Genomic DNA, 20,252 nt, shown 5'->3' with positions numbered 1-20,252 from the left:
TCCTCCAGATGTTACTTGACTGCAATCCCATCAGTCTGAGCCAGCCATACATTCCCCACAATTCCTCAAAGCATAAGAAATGTCCTCATTATGTTTTGAGCACATGTCTTTTGTGGGAAAATTCTCATGCCATGCTCAAAGCTTGTGACTAATGAAGATCTGAGTTTTCCCCTGTTGCAATCTTTTGAGAAGGACTTCACTGGAGTGACGCATTCTGCACTGGTCCACCCATGAAGCAGCCATTCTCCCCCTTTTGGGTGCTGATGAGGTTCTGATTATTTGCTTGTCTTTCACTTGCCTTCATGAAACTGAGATCAGGGCAGGATGATCCATGTATTTATTTATTAAATTTGTATAAAAGCGTTATGCATTAGCATTATGCGCTCTGGGCAGCCATTGCAATAAAAATCAATAACAACATTAATAAAAATAATACAGTTAAAAGTTACAATAAATAATCACAAAAACACATTCCGACAGATGTGTTGTGGGTAACAGCATCCCTAAGAGGAAAGTCAGTCCTAGAGAGAATGACTTGCGCAAGCCGATCCAGTGAACTTTAGTGCCATGTACAGTTTTGAATCCTGGTTCTACCACTATTCACAATACTATATACTGCTTTACTGTCCATAACTGCAGTGTGATTTAATATATTTTATCCACTACCTGAGTTCAGACATCGCAACAAGCAACTCTGGGTGGTTATCACATTTTAGGAGATCTTTAAACTTTTTGTTTTACTTTGAGGTGCCTGCAATATGATCAGGCTCGCAGTGGTAGCCCTCCTTCCTCCTCCTATCTCCTTCCCTCCCCATCCTCCAAGTGACATCCCAGGAGACACTGCAGGGATGAATTAGACTCCTCTCCTGAAGTATTGCAGAGAGGATGAGGATGCTGATTGGATCCCTTCTGCTCCAGAGGAGACCATGGCAGCAGGAATGGGGTGGGGGGGGGGGGCTGATCCATGCTCAGTAAAAGGAGGGGAAATCAGCTGGGTAGTGATGGGGCAGATCCATTCTTCTGATTCCCCCGCTGTGCATTCCTGAGGGAAACCCCTCAAGCATGTGAGCAGGAAGGGGGAGTATCTGCTGGCCAGTCAACCCCAATGGGTGTTGTATTGCTTGCCTGCTCCCCACCCTGTGTGTGCCTGAGGGAAGCCCCATCCTCTAAGGCAGGCTTCTCCAACATGGCTTCCTCCAGATTTTTTGGAATTCAGGATCTCTCAGACCCAGTCAGCAGGGCCCATGGTCAGGAAAGCTAGGAGTTGTAGTCCCAAACATCTGGAAGGCACCAAGTTGGGGCTGACTTCTCTAAGCTTTCGGTATATCACATATCTGCATAGAATGTAGGTTCATTAAAAATATTGAACACTCTTTATGATGAGTGTCTTCAAGCTTATCTCTAAAAAAAGAATAGAAGCACATTTTTAAGCACACACATATCCCAAAGCTTTCAGAAATTTAAATTCTTTTCCATGACCCACTTCTACAGGGAAGTCAGGGATGGCTGAGCAAAATGATAGGCTTAATTCAAAAGTGGAAGATCAGGTCATCAGATTACCAATGGATTTTTGTGAACTCTCTCTGTTCGATGCCATTAAATATAGGTACAACAGCTCTAGAGATGATTTACATGTAATTCACTCTACCCAAAGGGTAGCCCTACAGATTCAAGATTCACACTTCTAATGGAATATTGTGCCTCTGGATACATCAGCCTTCCCAACCAGGTTCCCCCAAGATATGCTGGACCACAGCTTCCATGATCTCCTGGGAAGCCTGGGAGGTGCAGTCTAATACATCTGGAGGGCAACTGTTCAGGAAAGGCTAGCCTAGATGGACAGCTACCTGATTGCTGCCACAGCTGCAGATTGGGACAGTGTACCTGAATGAAGCACTTGAAAGGAAACCCTGAGGATCAGGCCCATTGGGAAGTTGTCTTCTCAGCTTGTGATTCAGGGTTCATAAGATGTATTTGTGTCTCAGTTTCACATGGTAAAATGGATATTAACAGTGTTTCCAAAGCATTTTCCCATAGTCCACCAGTCCTCCATTTCAAATTTCCCCCACTAGTTCTGGCATCTCTCTTTGCATGTTGAGGACAAGAAATCTGGTTTGGCTTTGGCTCAGGGATCTAACAAAACCTAATAATAAGTAGAGCACATCCAGCTTGCAAAGCATGCTGGGAAGAGAATGGAATCATGTACCTGGAAGTCATTTATTATAATGATGAATGCAATGAATATTTATCCAGCTCAGCCTTGCAAGAGTCATGTGGAAAATTTACCCGTTGAGGTGCAGAATCTCCTCAGCTGCTATTTTACAATAATGATGAAAGGAAAACTAATAACATTTTACTTGCCTGTCATAAAAATATGATTTGCCGGAAGTGAGCAAAGTTCTGCAATGCTGCACTATCTAGACATGGACACAAGTCATTCATAACAGCCCAGACAGGTAGGAAAGAGGGTGATATATGACTGCATTGAGTTATGAAAGGAAGATTGGTTTATTTTTTGTTTTTGATAAGGATGTTAATAGAACAGAAGCTCTATAAAATTCTATGGAGTTGTGGCTGTTTTTACAAGGGTTTGTTTCTTACCCTGTTTCCCTTTTTATGGTGGTATTGGTAAATTTGCTTAGAGTAAAGCAAGTAGCATTTATTTTGCTTGAACCTGAATCACATAAATGGCTAAATACCATGAACTGAGTTTGCAGCTCATATTGACTTCTGAAAACCTGGACTTGAAAGGTCTGTGGTGACAGATATTCACTTTCTCTGTCCAGGAATATTATATCCCAGGTCAAGCAATGAATCCAAAATATGAATTCTTAAATAACAAAGTGTTGCCTTTTTGTCTTTTGGAAAACATACGTAACCAAATATAACATCAGGTATATGAGAACCAAAACAAAAGGTTAACTCTAACCTCTAAAATGGTGAGAGCTGGCAAAGGCAAATGAAACTCAATAAAAATGTTGACCCAAGGTGCGCCTGTTGTGGAAATAGCAAATTCCATGTTGGGGTGATTAGGAGAGGAATCGAAAATAAGGCTGCCTATCCCACCGTGTTTTATACAAACCTATGGCACAGCCACACTTGGAATACTGCATACTGTTGTGGTCCCTGCACCTCAAAAAATATAGAGCTAGGAAAAATGCAGAAAAGGGCAAGTAAAATGATCAAGGAGCAGAGTATGCTTTGCAACCTTAGTCATCCCTTTCAAGGTTGGCATAACAGCCCATTGATTCTGTGTACAGTTCTGGCTACCACATGAGGGTAAAAAAGGATATTGTAGACTTGGGAAAACTTCAGAAAAGGACAAAAGAAATTATCAAGGGGTTGGCACAGTCCTTATGTGAGGAAATGCTACACTATCTGGGATTGCTTAGTCAGAAAAATGGTATGTAAGTGTGGGGGAACATGGTACAACATTAAGCAAGGTATGGAAAGTGAATAGGATCTCCTTTTTTTCTCCTGCATAGTACAAGAATTGGGGGAACTCCAATGAAGCTGATTGGTGAGGGATTCGGGACAGGATACAAGGAAGTGCTTCTTCACACAGCATGAAATTCACAAAAGGCAGTGATGCTGCCCAGTTTGGATGGCTTTAAAAGGAGGTTGGACAAATTCATGGGAGATAAGTCTTTCCATGCCTGCCAGTCCTGGTGATTATTTACTGCCTTCAGTATAAGAGGCAGCATGCCTTTGTACACAAGTTGCTTAGGGAGGGCCCTAGTGCACTCATGTCCTGCTTGTTGGTTTTCCCCACGTGGCTGTATGGGCACTGTGTGAACAGAATGATAGACTACATAGACTTTGGTCTGATTGGCAGGTCTTTTCTGCTATTCCTTTGTTTCTCCTGGTCTGGGTGATTAGGGATATGAAAGGCTGCCTGATCTCTACTCCGCGTACCTCTAGAATTCCAAGCATTGTATCTCACTGCCTTGTTCTGAGCCCACTTCCACCTTACCCTTTCCTGTTTCATACTTGCTTTCAGCCAACATGTCTCTGGCTTGTCTTCCTATTCCTATTCCCTTTTCCCCTGAAGCTTCCTAGGTAGCTTACACAATTCTTCTCCTCTCCATTTTATCCTGTGAAGAAGGTAAGGTTGCAAGTTAGGAACTGGCCGCAAGCCACCTAGTGATCTTCATGGCTAAGTGGGGATGAGAACTCAGAACTCTTTCAGTCCAACATGCTAACCTATGCGCCACACTGGCTCACACACTAGGCTATAGCATCACTTCAGCTCATCTTCCTCCAATGTATTTGATGGCTGTAGCTGGGTGCCTAAACTCCCAAAACTTCTCTTCTGAAATTGCTCCTCAACTCTAGTCTTTTCAGTGAAGCCTTCAGACTTAGAAGTTCTTATAATTCATTCCCTAATAAAAGTAAACAGAAGCAGGCATAGCTGGATAGAACACATCTTCCCCCACCTTTCCTTTGCTTGCTGTCTCTTCCTGCACTTGATCATAAATTGTAAGCACTGTGGGGCAGGGACTGTTCATTTTGCATATTTCTCTGTGCCAAGGACAGCAAAGGGATAATGATAATAGAACAAGAACAATAATAAAAGTCTCCTCAGCTTGTGAGTGCCAAAATATTCTAGGCTGTAATCAATTTTAGAAATAAGACCAGGACAAGAGCCAGTGGGCCAGGAATAAGAGGTTTTCATGCCACTGTGCTTTGAGGCTCCTTCCTTTTAAAAGCAAACAGTTTGGCTTTGGGTAATTCTGATTGCTTAAAAGCCCCACCTGTCAGAAACACTTTGGAGTTTGGCCTTCAAAGTGGCTTCAACAGGCTCAGATGTACATAATTTATCACTTTAGTTCAGGCTGGGTCCCTCCCACATGAGAAAACCACAGATCCGTGGAAGGGAGGAGTCTGGCTCCTCAGGTGGTGTAAACTGTGGAGTAAGGGCTAATTCCTCAGCAGGTAGAAAGTGGGTCCACACGGGCTTTGCCAATGTGCCCCTGAGATGAGCAGAGGGAAGGATCTGGCCCAGCCAGCTGAGTTGTATGCTCTGGTTCAGTACAAAATAAGTTTACTTAGTGTTCTCCAGCACTAAGTACTGAATAGTCTGCCACTTGGGGAATGGATTTTGCCTCCACCTCCTCCTCTATAATTTTCTGTGGCTTGCATAAATAATACAGTGCTCTTCTCTTAAAAATGCTTGTGTTGTTCATCCTTAATTCTCAGAGGTAGGTGAGAATTGCTCTTTCCACTGCATGACCATGGAAACTAAGGCACGGAAAGAGAGGGAGGAATGATCAGAGAGAGACATTTGCTGCGTGGGGCAAAATTCTGCCTTTACATTGTTTCTCAGTTCTTGAGCTTCGAGGTTTCAATGCTTCAACTGTCTTATAAACTAGGGTGGATCCTGATTATCCTCTTGGGTAGCCTTCCACACTGGAATCCTTCAGAATTTTTGGACTCCAGTTCCTGCAAGCCTAGTCAATAGTAAAGAATGCTGGGAGCTGTAGTCCAAAACATCAGGAGTATTCCAGGTTGGGATGGTATGCTGTTTTGGAGAGGGCCTGCAAAACTATTTCAATGAGCATGTTGCTTCCTTGGTCAAGCAGGAAACAGGTTTTGCATGATGTTACCCAGCCTGGTTAGGTATATCCCAGTATACAGGGCACTGCAGCCAGCAGGCAAGGAACTCCTTGCCAGGGGTGTTTCCATATTTGCTAAGAATATATAAACCTGTGGAGAACATGAGGTTGAATAAACCCTGGTGAAATTAAATGGTTACTTTTTGAGGTCTGATGGCCATTTATGGGGTACTGCCACAGTGGATTCCTGCATCAGCAAGGGGGTGGACAAGATGGTCTTTGACATCACTTCCAGGTTGTAACTCATCCTTAAATAAATTAAGAAAACCAGGCACCTGTGATTGCAGTCCTTTTCACTAATACACCTGGAAAGCATAGAATGGTTCTATATGAAGCCTGTTGTGGGGACACATTAGATGCGCATATTTGACAGTGTAATGACTGCTGCACAAGTGGAGACAGGCATAATAAACAGGGGTCTCTCTGTTTCCTGCTTGAACAGAAAAGATTCCAGCCCTTTTCTGACATGAAGACAAGCCTTGCACCTGACTTTGGCTTCCCCTGAAGACAGTCCGAACACTTCAATTGGTGCAAAATAGAGCTGCCAGGTTGCTGACGGGGACAGGGCGTTATGCTCACATGACTCCAGTCCTCCGTCAGCTTCACTGGCTTCCCATTGAAGCCCGGGCCCAATTCAAGGTGTTGATTATGACCTATAAAGCCCTAAACGGCTTGGGTCCTGGCTACCTGAACGAGCGCTTACGTCCGTATATGCCCGACCGCCCTTGGAGATCTGCGGGACAGTCCCTTCTCCGGGAACCCTCCATGAAAGAAATTAGGAGAGTAAGTACTCGGAGGAGGGCTTTCTCTGCGGTGGCACCCAACCTATGGAATTCACTCCCCAAAGAGGTCCGCCTGGCACCGTCGTTACTGGTTTTTCGGTGCCAGGTAAAGAGCTTTTTATTTAAACATCATTTTAATTGTTAAAACATATGATCTGGCCAGGGCAACTTCTTCTTCCTTCTCTTTCTCCTCCTATATTTTTATTTACTTAATTTATACTGATAATTTTAATCTTATATTGGTAAATCAATGCATTTTTTTGTATTTTTGTATTTAATGGTAATTTATTATGTGCTATTGTATTTCAATGTATTTTATTGTGTTGTAAGCCGCCCCGAGGTTTCGGCAAGGGGCGGCATAGAAATGTTAATAATAATAATACCGGCTCTCTGGGTTTTACCACTGTGTGCTTCCCAGCAGTGCAGATCTCAGAAGCTGCTCAGGAGTTGACAACCCAGCTGTTTGGAGGCACATGTGTATGAATTGATGTATAGCTGTGAGATTTGGGGAGGAGAGTGTGATCTGAAGTTGGTACAATGTTTTGATAGATTTAGTGTGCAACATGGAGGAATGTGCTTGCCCTCTGGGAAATCTAAAGTATGGAGGTGTGAGGAGTGAGTTGAAATGGGACTTGCTATTCTGTGGCTTTAAAAAAAAGATATTCTGATGAGTTATTCAGACAGACTAGTCTCCCAAGTAATTTCATGCTTCAATCCTCACACCGGTATGCCATTTCTGACTTATTTTCCATGGTGAATTTGAGAGTACCAGTTTTGGATTCTTCTGTGAAAAAAAAAATATGGAGGAACAAACTTGAACTGCCTGAACTAAAGGGGAAGATGCATCAGTGTGGTCTGAGTAATCAGAATGTATCTTTGGCTGCAGAAGACAAAAATGGAGCAGGGGTGCTGAGCTGCTTTCAGTCCATGCGCTGGACTCCATGTTGGAAAAGTTAGCAGTGATATTCCAGTGATAAGTAGGGAAGAGGGCAAAAGAGGTAGGGTAACAATACTATAAATACCAGCATATTTTAGCTTAAAGCTCTTCCTACCAATAGCTAAGCCTCAGCAGAGGCATTTCAGACTTTCAGAACGAGGAAGAAACCACACAATGGTGTTGAGACTGAGATATTAGGATCCAATTTCTATCAAACTTGGAACTCTTTTTATTATTGGCTTGGGAAACGGGACTTCATATAGATTCAAATACGTTTTTAAGTTATCATAAATAGAAAAAATGTGGGGGCTGACCCAGCAGGTCCAATGTTTCTAATGATTGATGTTGTTTTTAGTTTTTCTTTGTATTAGGGTTATTTTGAATAAAACTTACTATAAAAAATAGAAAGTAGGATCCAAACTAACCAGCCCAAATTACAAGAAAGCAGATTTTGGTCAAACACTAGGAGAACTGTTGACAGTATGACCTGTTCATTAGTAGTGGCCTGTGTATTTGTTTATCCTTGATATCCTAAGGCTTCTAACTGGTATATCTAAAAATGCATTTGAACCAGTGTAATTACAATGCATAATAGATTCATTAGCAACATTACATCTTTTGAATTGCATGTCATCTGGTCCTGCATATGTTAGTGAGAATGGATTATCTGTACTACCTTCAGATTATACATGATGGTTTTATAGGTCCCTTCCAACTCTTAGTATGATTCTATGAAAGATGCCAGTGGAGAGTTTATTAGAACAGCAGAATATAGCTCATTGCTTCATGTCTGATGTAGGGATATAAAATGTGTAACCCTGGTATGCAGCCACTTAGGAATGCAATGCTATGGCCTGGGAAGGCACCCCTGGGGTCACAGAATACTGTGGACTTGCCCCTTTGCAGACAAAGAGGAAGGTCCATTGCAGAGGTCCTTGCTCAATTCATGGCGGAAAAGTTACTGCTCTCCTGTTGTAGACCTTTCCAGCACAAATTGCGCAAGAGCAAAAAGCAGTTGATTTAGGGGTTTATCAGGGTGGACAAGGGAAGCCTTTGGATCTGTCAGATCTAAATATTCCTTATTGTTAGATACACATCTAGAATGAGAAAAAAAAACTCTTAAATCAGGAATGGAATTAGAACTGGGTGGAAGAAAAACCAGTGAGAAAAAGTTTTAAATAAAGACATCCTCACCACTATGTTTTGCCCTGCTGAGTGCAAGTCCAGCAGAATCTGGGAATTGCAGTTCCTCTGGTGTGGGATCTCTCCTCTCTAGTAAGAGTTCCCTGTGTGTTTAGAAGAAAGAGAGAAAGAAGCACATCCAAGTGGATGAACTCAGTGGGGGGGGGGGGTTCTTTCCCCTTGCCATTTTATGGCTTTCTGCTTTCATATTTTGCCCATCTTGTGATGCAGTGGCAAGGCATCCCTCTCACTTCCCGAGGGTCAGCCTGGAGAAGAAAAATAAGAATCTCTTGTAGGAAAGCTATTTTGAATCCCTGAGCAGCTTGACTTGGGAAATTAAAAAAAAGATTAGGAAATAAAAGGGGACTGATGGGGCTTTGGGTGCCTGGACTGGCATACCTGCACAGACACACTGTTAATTGTTGCACAGATCTATGTTTGACCTTGTTTATCTCAAGGACTTGAGGATATGCATGCCAGAGCCTTCTGCCAAAGAGAGCTTTGAACAAGATTGCAAAAGGCTGGTCTTTTCCAAAATGGTAACCTGGACTCTTATGTCAACTGAACTCATACCAAGCAAAAAGAACTAATAGAAATGTTTAGATATTTTAGACTACTGTAAGTATAAGTGACACTGTCCACTGTTGTTTCTGAATGTTTGCAGGAGAGGGTGGAAGCCAAGGAGAGCCTGTCATTGTTTCTTAACTCAGTCTGAATGTGAAACCTGTTTCTGAATCTTCTTTGTTATATTTGTGCATCTAACTTTCTTGGTGGTGTAGAAAAGACAATAGGAGGTTACCTGCGCTGTACCTTTTATGCTGTTACTTTGGAAATCCTGCTTTGATTCAAGGTTGGTCCATTTTATATAGCACTGAGTCTTTTAGTGCCTTTAATAGCTTGTAGATGGTAATCTTTCAGCCTGGGCAACTTCTCCCACCACTTACAAGAGAAGGTGCCCCTTCCAAAATTATCCCATCTATACAAGTACTATGGCATGTGAGTCTTTCTTCGTAATGGAAATGGAATCCTTGTGATTTTACTCTCTGAAGCTCAGCATCCTACCTGTGTCATGGGGGAATAACATCCCACTCCCCCTCACGGATGCGATGATGAGAAGAAATGGATTCATGATTGTGGTATACTCTTAGGTATATCGACAAAATGGGCAGATAAGTGCACTTGAAAGGGAACCTGTCCTTCAGAAGCTGCAGACAGATGGGAGATTATCTTTCAGTTGCAGATCTTATACAATTGCTTTATAGCAGAAGTGTGGAATGGCAGAGTTGCTTTCTATCATCTTGTGGGGTCAATAATACCTAGAGCCCTAGGGAGATATTCTTGATCCAAGGCAGGTCTCTGGGATCACACATAGAATCTAACCAACTAAAATGCTCTAATCTTCACTTCCTTGCTATGAAATAATGGAGGAGTCTACGTCTCTTCCTGGCACAGGTAGACTGAGGCACAGAACCAAAGGGAGGAGTAAAATGTCAGAAAAGAAGACCAAGGTCAATCCTCAGTCTGGACAGGCAAGGCAGGAGGAAAACAGATAGGGGGACTAGCCAGTCTGGGGGACTATGGGAGGGATGAGGGAAGGAGGGAGACGATAAGGACAGATTTTGTGCCACTTGAAAATAGGACGGATGTAGTGGCATGGCAGAGTTGGAGCTTACAAAGATGCTGTGCCAACACTTTTGGCTATTATTAGAAGGGATGATGGCCTCCACTGCCACCTCCTCAGGATTTCTTGTTCCTTCTGAACTTAGCTGCAGTCCTCACAATGGTGCTGATGAGTTCCTCCAACAGCTGTACATTGTTCCTTGTTGTCATGCAAAGTATTTTGTCTGTTGTCAGGCAAAAAAATCCCAATGAGAATAAAGCAATGGCTACCCATTTGCTGCTTTTTAAGGATCCCACAGTCTTCCACCCCCTTAATATCCATGATTAAAAGCAGCAGCAACTTGTGAGAGAGCATACAGGGGTGGGGTCAGAGGGGGCATTAAGTGATCATACAGGGCTTGAGAGATGAGCCACCAGGGCACCTGGTTGATGAGAACCTTGAGAGAATACTTTGCTTAGAAGGGAGAAGAAGCAAAAGTTTTAATTAGCTGATGCATTGCTAGTGCATTGCTACTGCTGCACTGATGAGTGGCTGGAAACCCATTGGATGGTCTAATAATTAGAGTCTAATTGCTCACTTTGTGCTCGACTGCTTTCAGCGTCATCTCTTCGGAGGGGAGCAGTGTCATCGTCCAATATGTATGCATATCTGGAATGAATGGACACAGTAAGCTAGAGCAAGAGGCTCTGTTGCAACCAAGCACATGATTCAGCACTAGGAAGGCTGCCTAATGCAATCAAGGAGGTACCATTTTTATGGTTCAGGTAATTCTGGCATTTCATCCCCTCTTGAGGGAAACTTCATAGGCAGGAGAGATGCCTGCGAAGACGCCAGCAAATGAATGGGGAAGGAAATTTGTAATTCATTCCAGCAAACGGGCCTACGTCCAGTGGTTTGGCAACTCTTTGAGATAGTACATCTTGCCAATAGTTTATTATGAGGAACCTCATGGTGAAATCTGGCATGCAGATAATTCAGTGAGGTGATTTAATCTCTGTAATTCTTTCACTGATTGAAAAGACCAACTATCACTACAATAACTACACCTAAATATGATTAACCAGAATAATCACACGCATTTCCTCTGTTTACCCATCTCTTTCCTTGTCTTGTTATTTTCTCTGCATTGCATTTTACATTGTAAGCTCCTCTGGGCAGGGACCCAGCTTTCTCTGTTCTTCTAAGTGCCATGCATACTGTTGGGCATGAAATAAATAATATGTTGAAGTTGGTTTCATAATCATTGAGCTCAGAACTCTACAGCTGGGAGAGGTGTTAGGTGTATCTCCTCCGTCTCTACCTTCCTCTTTCTAATTTATCTTGCTGTGGTCACTTATACAGGTTAGGGGATGCTTGTCCCTCACCTGCCAACTCTTCTGCTGCCTTGGAGTGAGAGAAGTCCTGACCAAAGCACATTCTTCTATGCAGATGTCCGTATGGATCAAGTAGTTCAGATATTTTCTATGCAGCAAGGGTGGCCAGATGCAAAAGAGGATTGCTATGTAGATGTGGGGAATTCATCAAGCGGGGCAAAGCAAGCAGGTGGCCTGTGGCAGGGTCAGTGCTGGTCATCCTCCCCACGTGATTTCTGGACAGGGTTCCTGGGAAGGATCCACACTTCAAGAGCTCCCCAGCTGCAGGAGTAATATTAGAACAAGCTCTTCTTGCCGTGTGTCCCATGGCAAAAATCTGCAGATGGATACTGTCAAGGGACCTTTTTTTGTTTGCCTTTAAAAATGAACACTGGGATCACTGAGAAGACAATGAATGCAGAACCCCATGTTTCCATATTCAGAAAGCCACTTTTCATCACTAAACTGCTCTTTAATTGCTGCTCTTCAGGGGACCAACTGCTAATGCTAAAATGCTCTCCAATTTGAGATTTGTCTCGCCCCACCTTCTCCTTAACTTTTATGTGCCTGGAATATTAAATACTTTGAGTTCTTTTCATCCCTTCTCTGGGAGCAGATCCAGGGCAGTGGGGTTATCAGGACATACAGTTCTTCTCCTAAGGAATATCTCCCTGATCAATTCCTGCCCCACTGTTCCTACTTTTCAGTCCTACTGGGCTTTTTCCAGATGCTAGCAGCTGACAGTTCTCCTTGGGAGTTTCTGGCAAGGCAGATGTTTGGCTTAATTGCCTGCAGTTTCTTTTCTTGTCCTGACAGCATAGCGATGGCTGTTTCAAGCAACCCCTTTGGTTTGATTTGCTTTAAACCTTCATTTTCAGTCTGGCACCTTAAGCAGCATTCTTTCAGACCAGCATCAATGGGAGTCGCTTGGAGAGGGTTGCAGCCTTAATTAGGTGGCAATTGACAAAACTCAAGTAGCTCCCAGTTCTCCTAGGAGCTTTTACTCCAGCATATATTCATCATGATCTTTTGTAGGGTGCTTTCTAAACCAGCTCTCATCCTGACACCTCTTGAGCTCGCAAAATTCAGCATTGCTCACATTCTGATCTTGCTAAACATCAAGGTCCCCGAAGTAGGTATTTGTGGGCACTTGCCAAGGCCTACACCCCTGCAGGAGGACAATTGCCAAACCTTGGGGCCTCCTGGCTCTGCCGCCACCCCACCTCTGCCTCCTGTTCCTTTCTGCTTGTTCACTTACCCTCTCTGAGTGTGCAGTCAGGGACCAGCACGAGAAGGTGGAACAGCATCTTTCACTTGCTTTGTCATCTCCCTCTGGGCAGTTGGGCAAACTGAGACCACTGGCAGAAAGCAAACGAACTGTCAGCAGATATGGCAACAAGGAGATAGATGATCTGTTGAGGACTTCTTGCCTGGAGGGTGCTGCTGACCTGGGCCTGGCCACTGCTCAACATCCAGGACCGTTCCAACCTAGTCTGTTGATACCTCTGCAAGCACTGTCCTCTTCTCCAAATCTGATTGAGAATTCGATGGACTATCCTCACATCATTGAACAAAATGCTTTCCCCCTCAGTTTAACACTATGGCCTGCCTGCTCATGCATCATAAATCCCTGACCTGCCTACCTCTTGACCCATAATTAAAGCAACTACTGGGTACCATTACTGAGGGCTTGTTTGCATATTCAGGAGTTCCAATGTTGATTCAAAGGCTGTTAACATAGGATTGTTATTGCAAATTAACAGCATCAGTTCCTCTGAGGCACGACCTATGGGTGATCCTTGCCTTAGAGTAATGGAAGAGAGGTCCCATGGTACTATCATCTATTTAACAGCAGTAGCTCTTCTATTGTACATTAGAAATATAGAGATGCCTGTGAGATCCAGACAGAAGAGAGTTTTTGAGTCTGTTTGCCCATCTCTTAATTCCAAAACAGATTCCTTGTATTAAGTGGGAATTATAGGAGCACATGTCCTTACAAGGGAACCAGGAAGCAAATTACTCAATTTGTTTTTACTCATTAGACCCAGGATCCTAGGAAGCAAGATCAACAAGAGGGCATCTCAGGTATGAAGACAAAAGAGAAGAGGATATTCATTTGTGACCTTGTTGCCTGCTTGCCTTTGATTTAAGAGTGAGATGGAATATTCAAATCACATATAGGAAATATATTTCCTTCCATGTGGACTGCAAGTTCTGTAATCCCTCACCATTGGCTAGGCTGGCTAGGGCTAATGGGACTTCCTATCCACTAACTTATGGAGGGCTACATATTTCCTACCCTTGGTTTACATGTTTAGTTGCAAGAAGATGGCGGATAGAGCAAAGAGAGAAACAATAGCATTGATTTCTGTGGGTCTCTTTTCCACATTTTTAACTAACTTGACTCTCTTGCAGCCTAATTTACTTCATAGGATGTTGTGAGAATAAAATGGAGAAGGGAGACCTATATGCTGCCTTGAACTCCTTGGAGGAATGGTGGAATAGAAATGCAATCAGTCAATCAATCAATCAATCACAAAGTGACAAATGATCCTCAAAAAAAAAAAAAAAATCCTAAACATAGTGGATTAGAAAAGTGCTGCTTGAGATGCAGAGCTCACATAGCCAGTTCAACATATGATATCTGCATCTCCATCCATGAGCTCATATTGCAAATAACCAGCCTCCAGAAAGCGTTTCTATGAGCATTAGATCTATGGAAGAGCCCCTGGTTCAAGGTGACATGGGTTAATATCTCCTATCTGGTCAGATGTCACAGACTGATATCTCTGTGATCACATAAGTAAGCTTAGAGCTACTTCTTGTTGGATTAATGGATGATGCTAATGGGAGTTACCAATTGGATTCATGGTGCTTTTTGGAGCTTGGAATGCTTCCATTAACAACCCTTTCATTCATCTCCTTCTTGCTAAGTAATCATGACATTTTACTGGTTAGGATGAGGAGTTATTTGTTTTTCTAATACAAATATAACGCGGGCTTTTCATTTTCAAAGTGGGTTACGAACAGCATGCAATTAATCCCCACAACAGCCCTTGTGATGAAGGTAAGCAAGGAGCAATTATCTCTCATTTAGGCAAACAGTGAGAAATGGCTTGTCCAGGTTGGAGCACACCTTAGTATTAAAGCTGTGTAAGCCTTGCACAAGGATGGTTGGAGAAGAATCAGCTTAGGATACAAAGTCAGTTGTGTACTTAATCCAGAGGAACTCTGTTCCAGCCATTTGAACTATTCTTTCATTGGAATCTTCTGCATGCTTGCACTGCTTGATATGTGAGTTCGTGATTGCAGCCCTTAGACTAGGATGGACAACTTGTCCCTTGAGATGTGGGCTATCACTCCCATCATTCCTCACAATTGGCTGTGGTGGTTAGAGTTACACCAAACTCAGACTTGAGGACCTCCTTGCAAGCATCTGGTCTTCTAAGTCAGAGTCCTGTCTCTGTTATATCCAGATTAGCGCCTTGAAGCCTCCATGCCTTGAAATGTAGCAGCTAAAACCCTAACTTGTATGAGTCTAGGTTATCTCCTCAAGCACTTCCTTTCATGGACCATCTACCTCCATATGTCTAGCTCATGGAGTGAGCTCTTGCTCTGGATATCTTTGCCATCAGAGGGAATGTTGGTCATTATAGCCAGCAGGACCTTCTTCGTAGTGGTGTTTTCCTTGTAGAATTGTCCTCACTTAGAGCCTGGCAGCCCAGGTTTTTTTTTTTTTTTTTTTTTGCAGTACTTGTGAAAATAGTTCTGTGCACTGGGCCTCTGGGACTCTAGGGCTGACAAAGAAAATATACCGGTGCCGATTTTTTGGGTGTTACTTTCACTGTATATTTTGTTTGTTTGTATATTACTTCCATTAGGTGAATACTTTGTTGTTTTAAAACACTTGTGCTAGTTTGTAATTTTAATTCAGACAGATGTGATGCTTTGATGTCCCTGGTGGGCTTTCAGGCATCATATAGATCATGTAAGTAAATACCTAGTTGAGGGGGCTTATGTATGTTTAAGGTGGCCATACGGTTGAGATGTGAGTTCATTAACCTGCTGCCTAGGCATTCTTATACTCTCTTCTCCATGTGCAGCTTCAGGGATTTCTTGTAGCATTTTATTCTTTATTTATTTATTTATTTTTCGATTTATATCCTGCCTTTTTCCTACAAAGGGCTCAAGGCAGCTTACATCTCCTCCTCCATCTTATCCCCACAACAACAACCCTGTGAGGTAGGTTGGGCTGAGAGTCTGTGACTGGCCCAAAGTCACCCAGTTGGCTCCATGGCTGAGTGGGGACTAGAGCCCAGATCATCTGAGTCCCAGTCCCATGCTCTTAACCACTACACCACACTGGCTTTCCACCACACAAAAGCATGTGTGGTTTTTGCAGGTGAAGTTGCTTAGTTGTGTTTCTCACTGCTTTAGATTTCTGTACACTAAGCTCCTCTTGGTAGATTCTTCTGAGCTGGCTGTTACATTAAAAAAAAGATGTTTGCCCATTTTAAATCAAACAGCTTAAGGAGGTTCTTGTTCCCTTGAGGAACAAGACCAGAAGGTTGTGATCTAAGAATTGCATTCAACTGTTATTAACAACCTCCCTTCAAGGATGTTTAGGGACAGGCATCAGCAATGAACAGTGATTCTGCTTCCCCACTGCTCTATATTTTTCCTGGGCTTTTATTAAAACTGGTTGTGCAATTTTTGTAGAAAGGGAAGGGAATGTTCTCTGGAAGGTTACCACATTCTAAAAATGAATGCAGAAATACAAGGGCCACAAAAGGAACACCTGTAAACAAGGCTTCTTAAACAGGTTTATGCAAAATCTTTGTAGATTAAGAATTTAACCTCACTCTAGCAGGCAAAGAAAATTGGAGTTTAAACTGAGCTATTACCCTCAACATCTATGGTCTGGGGCAGCTTCTTCAATCTGCCTTGCGGCAGGGCCAGCCATGTGTAGTGTAAGGAGCCAGGAGAGGTTGACAAGCTTGAAAGGGCAAGGCAGAAACTGGCAGGAATGGCAGAAGAAGTTGTGATGTACACAGGAGGTGCTTCATTGCACCATGCTTGCTGTTTGCAGGATCAGGATGTAATGCAGTAGTAAGGACGGACTGTGACCAAACCTGTTCGGGAAGGATGGAGTAGGCAGCAGGTTAGTGAGGCCCTGAGGACCTCCACTGTCATGCAAGAAGTGAGGAAACACGGCTCTAGTCCAGTTTCTGGAAGGCCCCTGGTTCAAGACATACTGTGGCTCATGGCCCTAATGAATGCATGAATTACAGTCTATCCTGAAAATTGAATCTCTTTCAGCTTCATGAGCATGATCTTTTTTATGATCAGCCCTGCTCCTTCTCTGTTAAATCAAGTGTGTCTGACACCTTTGGGATAAACTGGAACCCTGAAATTTATGACATTCACCCTCCTTGTACATTATGAAATTCTAAGCATCAGCCCCGATTATTAACTGGAAACCAACGCAATAGGCCCACAAGAGCCTGGGGGGTTTAATTCATCATTTAGTTTAAATGGCTCACTTTTTCTCTAGAAACTCCATTAAATGTATCTATCAGACATAACTCCCTAGTCTGTGTTTCTGCATACCATGAAGGTTTGCAACTCAGTGGCAGAATACATATTTTGCATATAGGAGGTGTCAGGTTTAACCCCTGGCACCTCCAGGTAGGACTGGGAAAATTCTTGGAGGGCTGCTGCTAGTCACTGTTGATGAAACGAGTTGGATGATGCAGTCACTTGACTCCCTATATGGCAGTTTTGTAATGGGTGCCTTTTATTGCCATCCCTGCAGAAGAAGTATGCATGTTGTAAGTGAATAAGCAAAGGGAACTCCTTGGCGATCTCTACAAGTGAGGTGTAGAACTTTAGGTCAAGGGTGGAGGGGCAACTAGAGCCCTCCTGGGGTCCCAGTCCCCATGGCCATTCTTCTTACTCTAAGCCAGGGGTGTCCAACCTTTTGGCTGCTCTGGGCCACATTCGAAGAAGAAAAATTGCCTGGGGCTGCACATTAAATACACAAACGTTGACAAAAGCTGATGAGCTCACAAAAAAGCCTGTGTGTAATTCCCATGGTATCTGCCACCACAGATAAGCAAAAAAAAATCCTCGCATAACAATCCTAATTATGCAGCACCCCATTCAGAGAGTCTTTTAAAATCATCGAGCTAGTCCCAAGTTTGTGATCACTAATATAGAAAATGAACGTATCTAAGTAATAAAACTTCATTGATTTTTTTTATTAAAAAAGTAAAAGAAAAGAGGGCAACATAAAACTAGTGGGATATTTGACATTGTAATTGAGAAACTAATGCATCAATTTGGTTCAATGGAAGTAGTTGCAATTCTCAGTGAGTTCTCAAGGTGCTCATCAGATATTTTGGTTCTAATTTTACTCTCAGTGTGCTTCATTCTTGAATATAGTTGCTCACAAACGTAGGAGCTGCCAAAAAGTGAAGACATTATTAAGGTGTGATTGCGAAACAAGGAATATTTGTCTCTGGCAAGATAGGACCTATAAAAGTCCATGATCAAATTTTTCTTTAAGTTGAACGTCAGATTGCAGCTCTATGCATTTCATTTGAAAATTGGTAGGTAACATATTTATGTCAACTGAAAATGGAGTTGCAAATATACGAAAATAGTGATTATGTTCTTGGAAATCTTGAAATCTGTTTTCAAATTCTTATATCTTGTAGAATATTATGCACAGTTCTGATCACAACACTTAACAAAAGGATATTATAGAACTGGAAAAGATATAGAAAAGGGTAAGTAAAATGATCAAGGGTTTGGAGTAACTCATCTATGAGGAAAGGCTACAACAGCTGAGATTGTTTAGCTTAGGAAAAAGATATGTAAGGGGAGACAGGACAGAGGCATACAGAATTATGCAGGGTGTGGGGAAAGAGATCTTTCTCTTTTCCTTTATTACCAAAACCTGGGGTCATCCCATGAAGCTCACTGGGGGGGGGGGGGGGTATTCTGGCAGTAACAACAACAACTAATAGTAAAGAGAAAGAAAAAAATAGAAAAAGGAAGCACGTCACATAGCACAGAGTTGAACTATGAAATTCACTCCCACAAGGTGTAGCTTATGTCTGCTAGCTTGGACAGCTTTAAAAGAGGACTGAACAAATTTGTGGAGGAGAAGGCTATCAGTGGCCATTAGGCCTGATGCTGACTTCTGTAACAGAGGTAGTACGCCTATATATGTGAGGGAACTTGGGTGTGTGTGTGTGGGGGGGTGCTCTGTTGCATCCATATCCTGCCTCTAGGATGCTTTGGACACAGTGTGCACAGAGCGCTAGATGAGAGAGACCACCAGTCTGATCTGGTGTGGCTTCTCTTATGGAATGCAGCCCCCAAGAGCTTCTTTGGAATGGTATTCGTGTCTTGCGCTGACAGAGGTTTGACAACCTTGATCTTGGCAGCACTTTGCAAGCCATCATCACAGCTGAACCTCAGTGAAAACATTACCTCTTTCAACATACACATTGTATCAAATACAGACACTGATTTAAATCTCTATCTAGCGACCACATCTTTGTTTTTTCCTTTCCATTTTTACTCTAGAATAGGTGGAGGACCTGATCTGGATTGAGTACTTGTTATTGGGGAGGAGGGGCATGGGACTTTCTAAGTTCCAGATCTGGTCCCCTGCACTGTTTCTGGAATAAAAATTAATGACAAACATGGGACTGCTAGAAATAAGAGTTGTGTCTGGTTTTGGCCCTTAGACTCCACTTCCAGTTGACTGAAACCCAGGGGAAGGGATTCCTCTTTTGGAATTCATTGGATAAGATGGGGAAACATTGCAGTTCTTTGCACGTGTCTCTAGGTGCTGTCTTACCATCTCTTGTTATTCGTGCAGAATGAGGCTCTTGAAGGGAAAATGTAACCTCTGCTACCTCGTGTCTGTTAATAGAAAAGCACCTTCTTCTAATAACTGCTTAATGATGGAAAGAGGGATAGGGTTCCATGCCAAAGAATGCCCCCTAAAAGTTCAGACTAAAACCTGAAGTGAATGCACTGCATGTTGGATCCACCAGCCTCCACTATCTTTCTCTTTGTCTATTAATCTGGATTGGTTCAAAAATTTGTTCTTCTCCCAAGGGCTGAATTCTAAGCAGCTGAACTCTAGAAAATGACTTTGTCAACCATTGATGTTCTACCATCTGGATTTTTTAAAAAGAAAGAAAATAAGTGATAGTACCTCCTAGCTGTATGTTACATTCAGTGCTGGATGACATTCTCCACCCTTTCTCCCAATCAACTCATAGCAGCTGAGCTGGACCTCATAGCCCAACCTTCCCAGATGGGCTGGGCTACAAATCCCACAATCCCTAGCTATGTGTGTGGTGATGGTGGCAACTGTTCTGAGGGGCATTGGTTCAGGGGAGGCTGCCAAACCTGCATTTCTTTCTCCTACCCATGTGGCTTTCCCATTGTCCATGGGACTCAGTTCTCTTTCACTCTGTACAGTGTTGGCCCAGTACAAAACATTAGCACATTGATTTTCCCTTTTGGATTTCTCTTGCATCTTATAGATGGGTGTATTGACTTGATGATGTTGTAGAGCTTTTCCTGGGCCTCCACTGTATGAGAATTTTGATATTCAGTCCTGGTTGCCAGATGGAGTGAGCAGCTTTTCTGAAATCAACAAAACAAATATTTTCCCTCTCCTTCACTTCCTGGAAGGAAGGAAGGAAGGAAGGAAGGAAGGAAGGAAGGAAGGAAGGA

General features: G+C 42.8%; 1 protein-coding gene across 8 annotated transcripts in view; it reads left to right on the top strand.

Annotated features, from left to right (window-relative positions):
- The window catches only part of GRM4 (glutamate metabotropic receptor 4), a 325,286-nt gene that overhangs the window by 46,434 nt on the left and 258,600 nt on the right, over positions 1 to 20,252 (top strand). For 2 of the 8 annotated variants that reach the window (XM_044444367.1, XM_044444325.1), the window contains one exon: positions 18,209 to 18,280. The exons of the other annotated variants lie outside the window; for them this stretch is intronic. The gene's annotated coding sequence lies outside the window, so the exon portion shown is untranslated. The remainder of the gene's footprint in view (positions 1 to 18,208; positions 18,281 to 20,252) is intronic. 8 annotated transcript variants of the gene reach the window in all.

Source organism: Varanus komodoensis, unplaced genomic scaffold, assembly GCF_004798865.1.
Source record: "Varanus komodoensis strain SLA01 unplaced genomic scaffold, ASM479886v1 scaffold1, whole genome shotgun sequence".
NCBI classification, from domain to species: Eukaryota; Metazoa; Chordata; class Lepidosauria; order Squamata; family Varanidae; genus Varanus; species Varanus komodoensis.
Note: the sequence above shows the minus strand (reverse complement) of the source record. Positions and strands in the feature narration are given on the sequence as shown.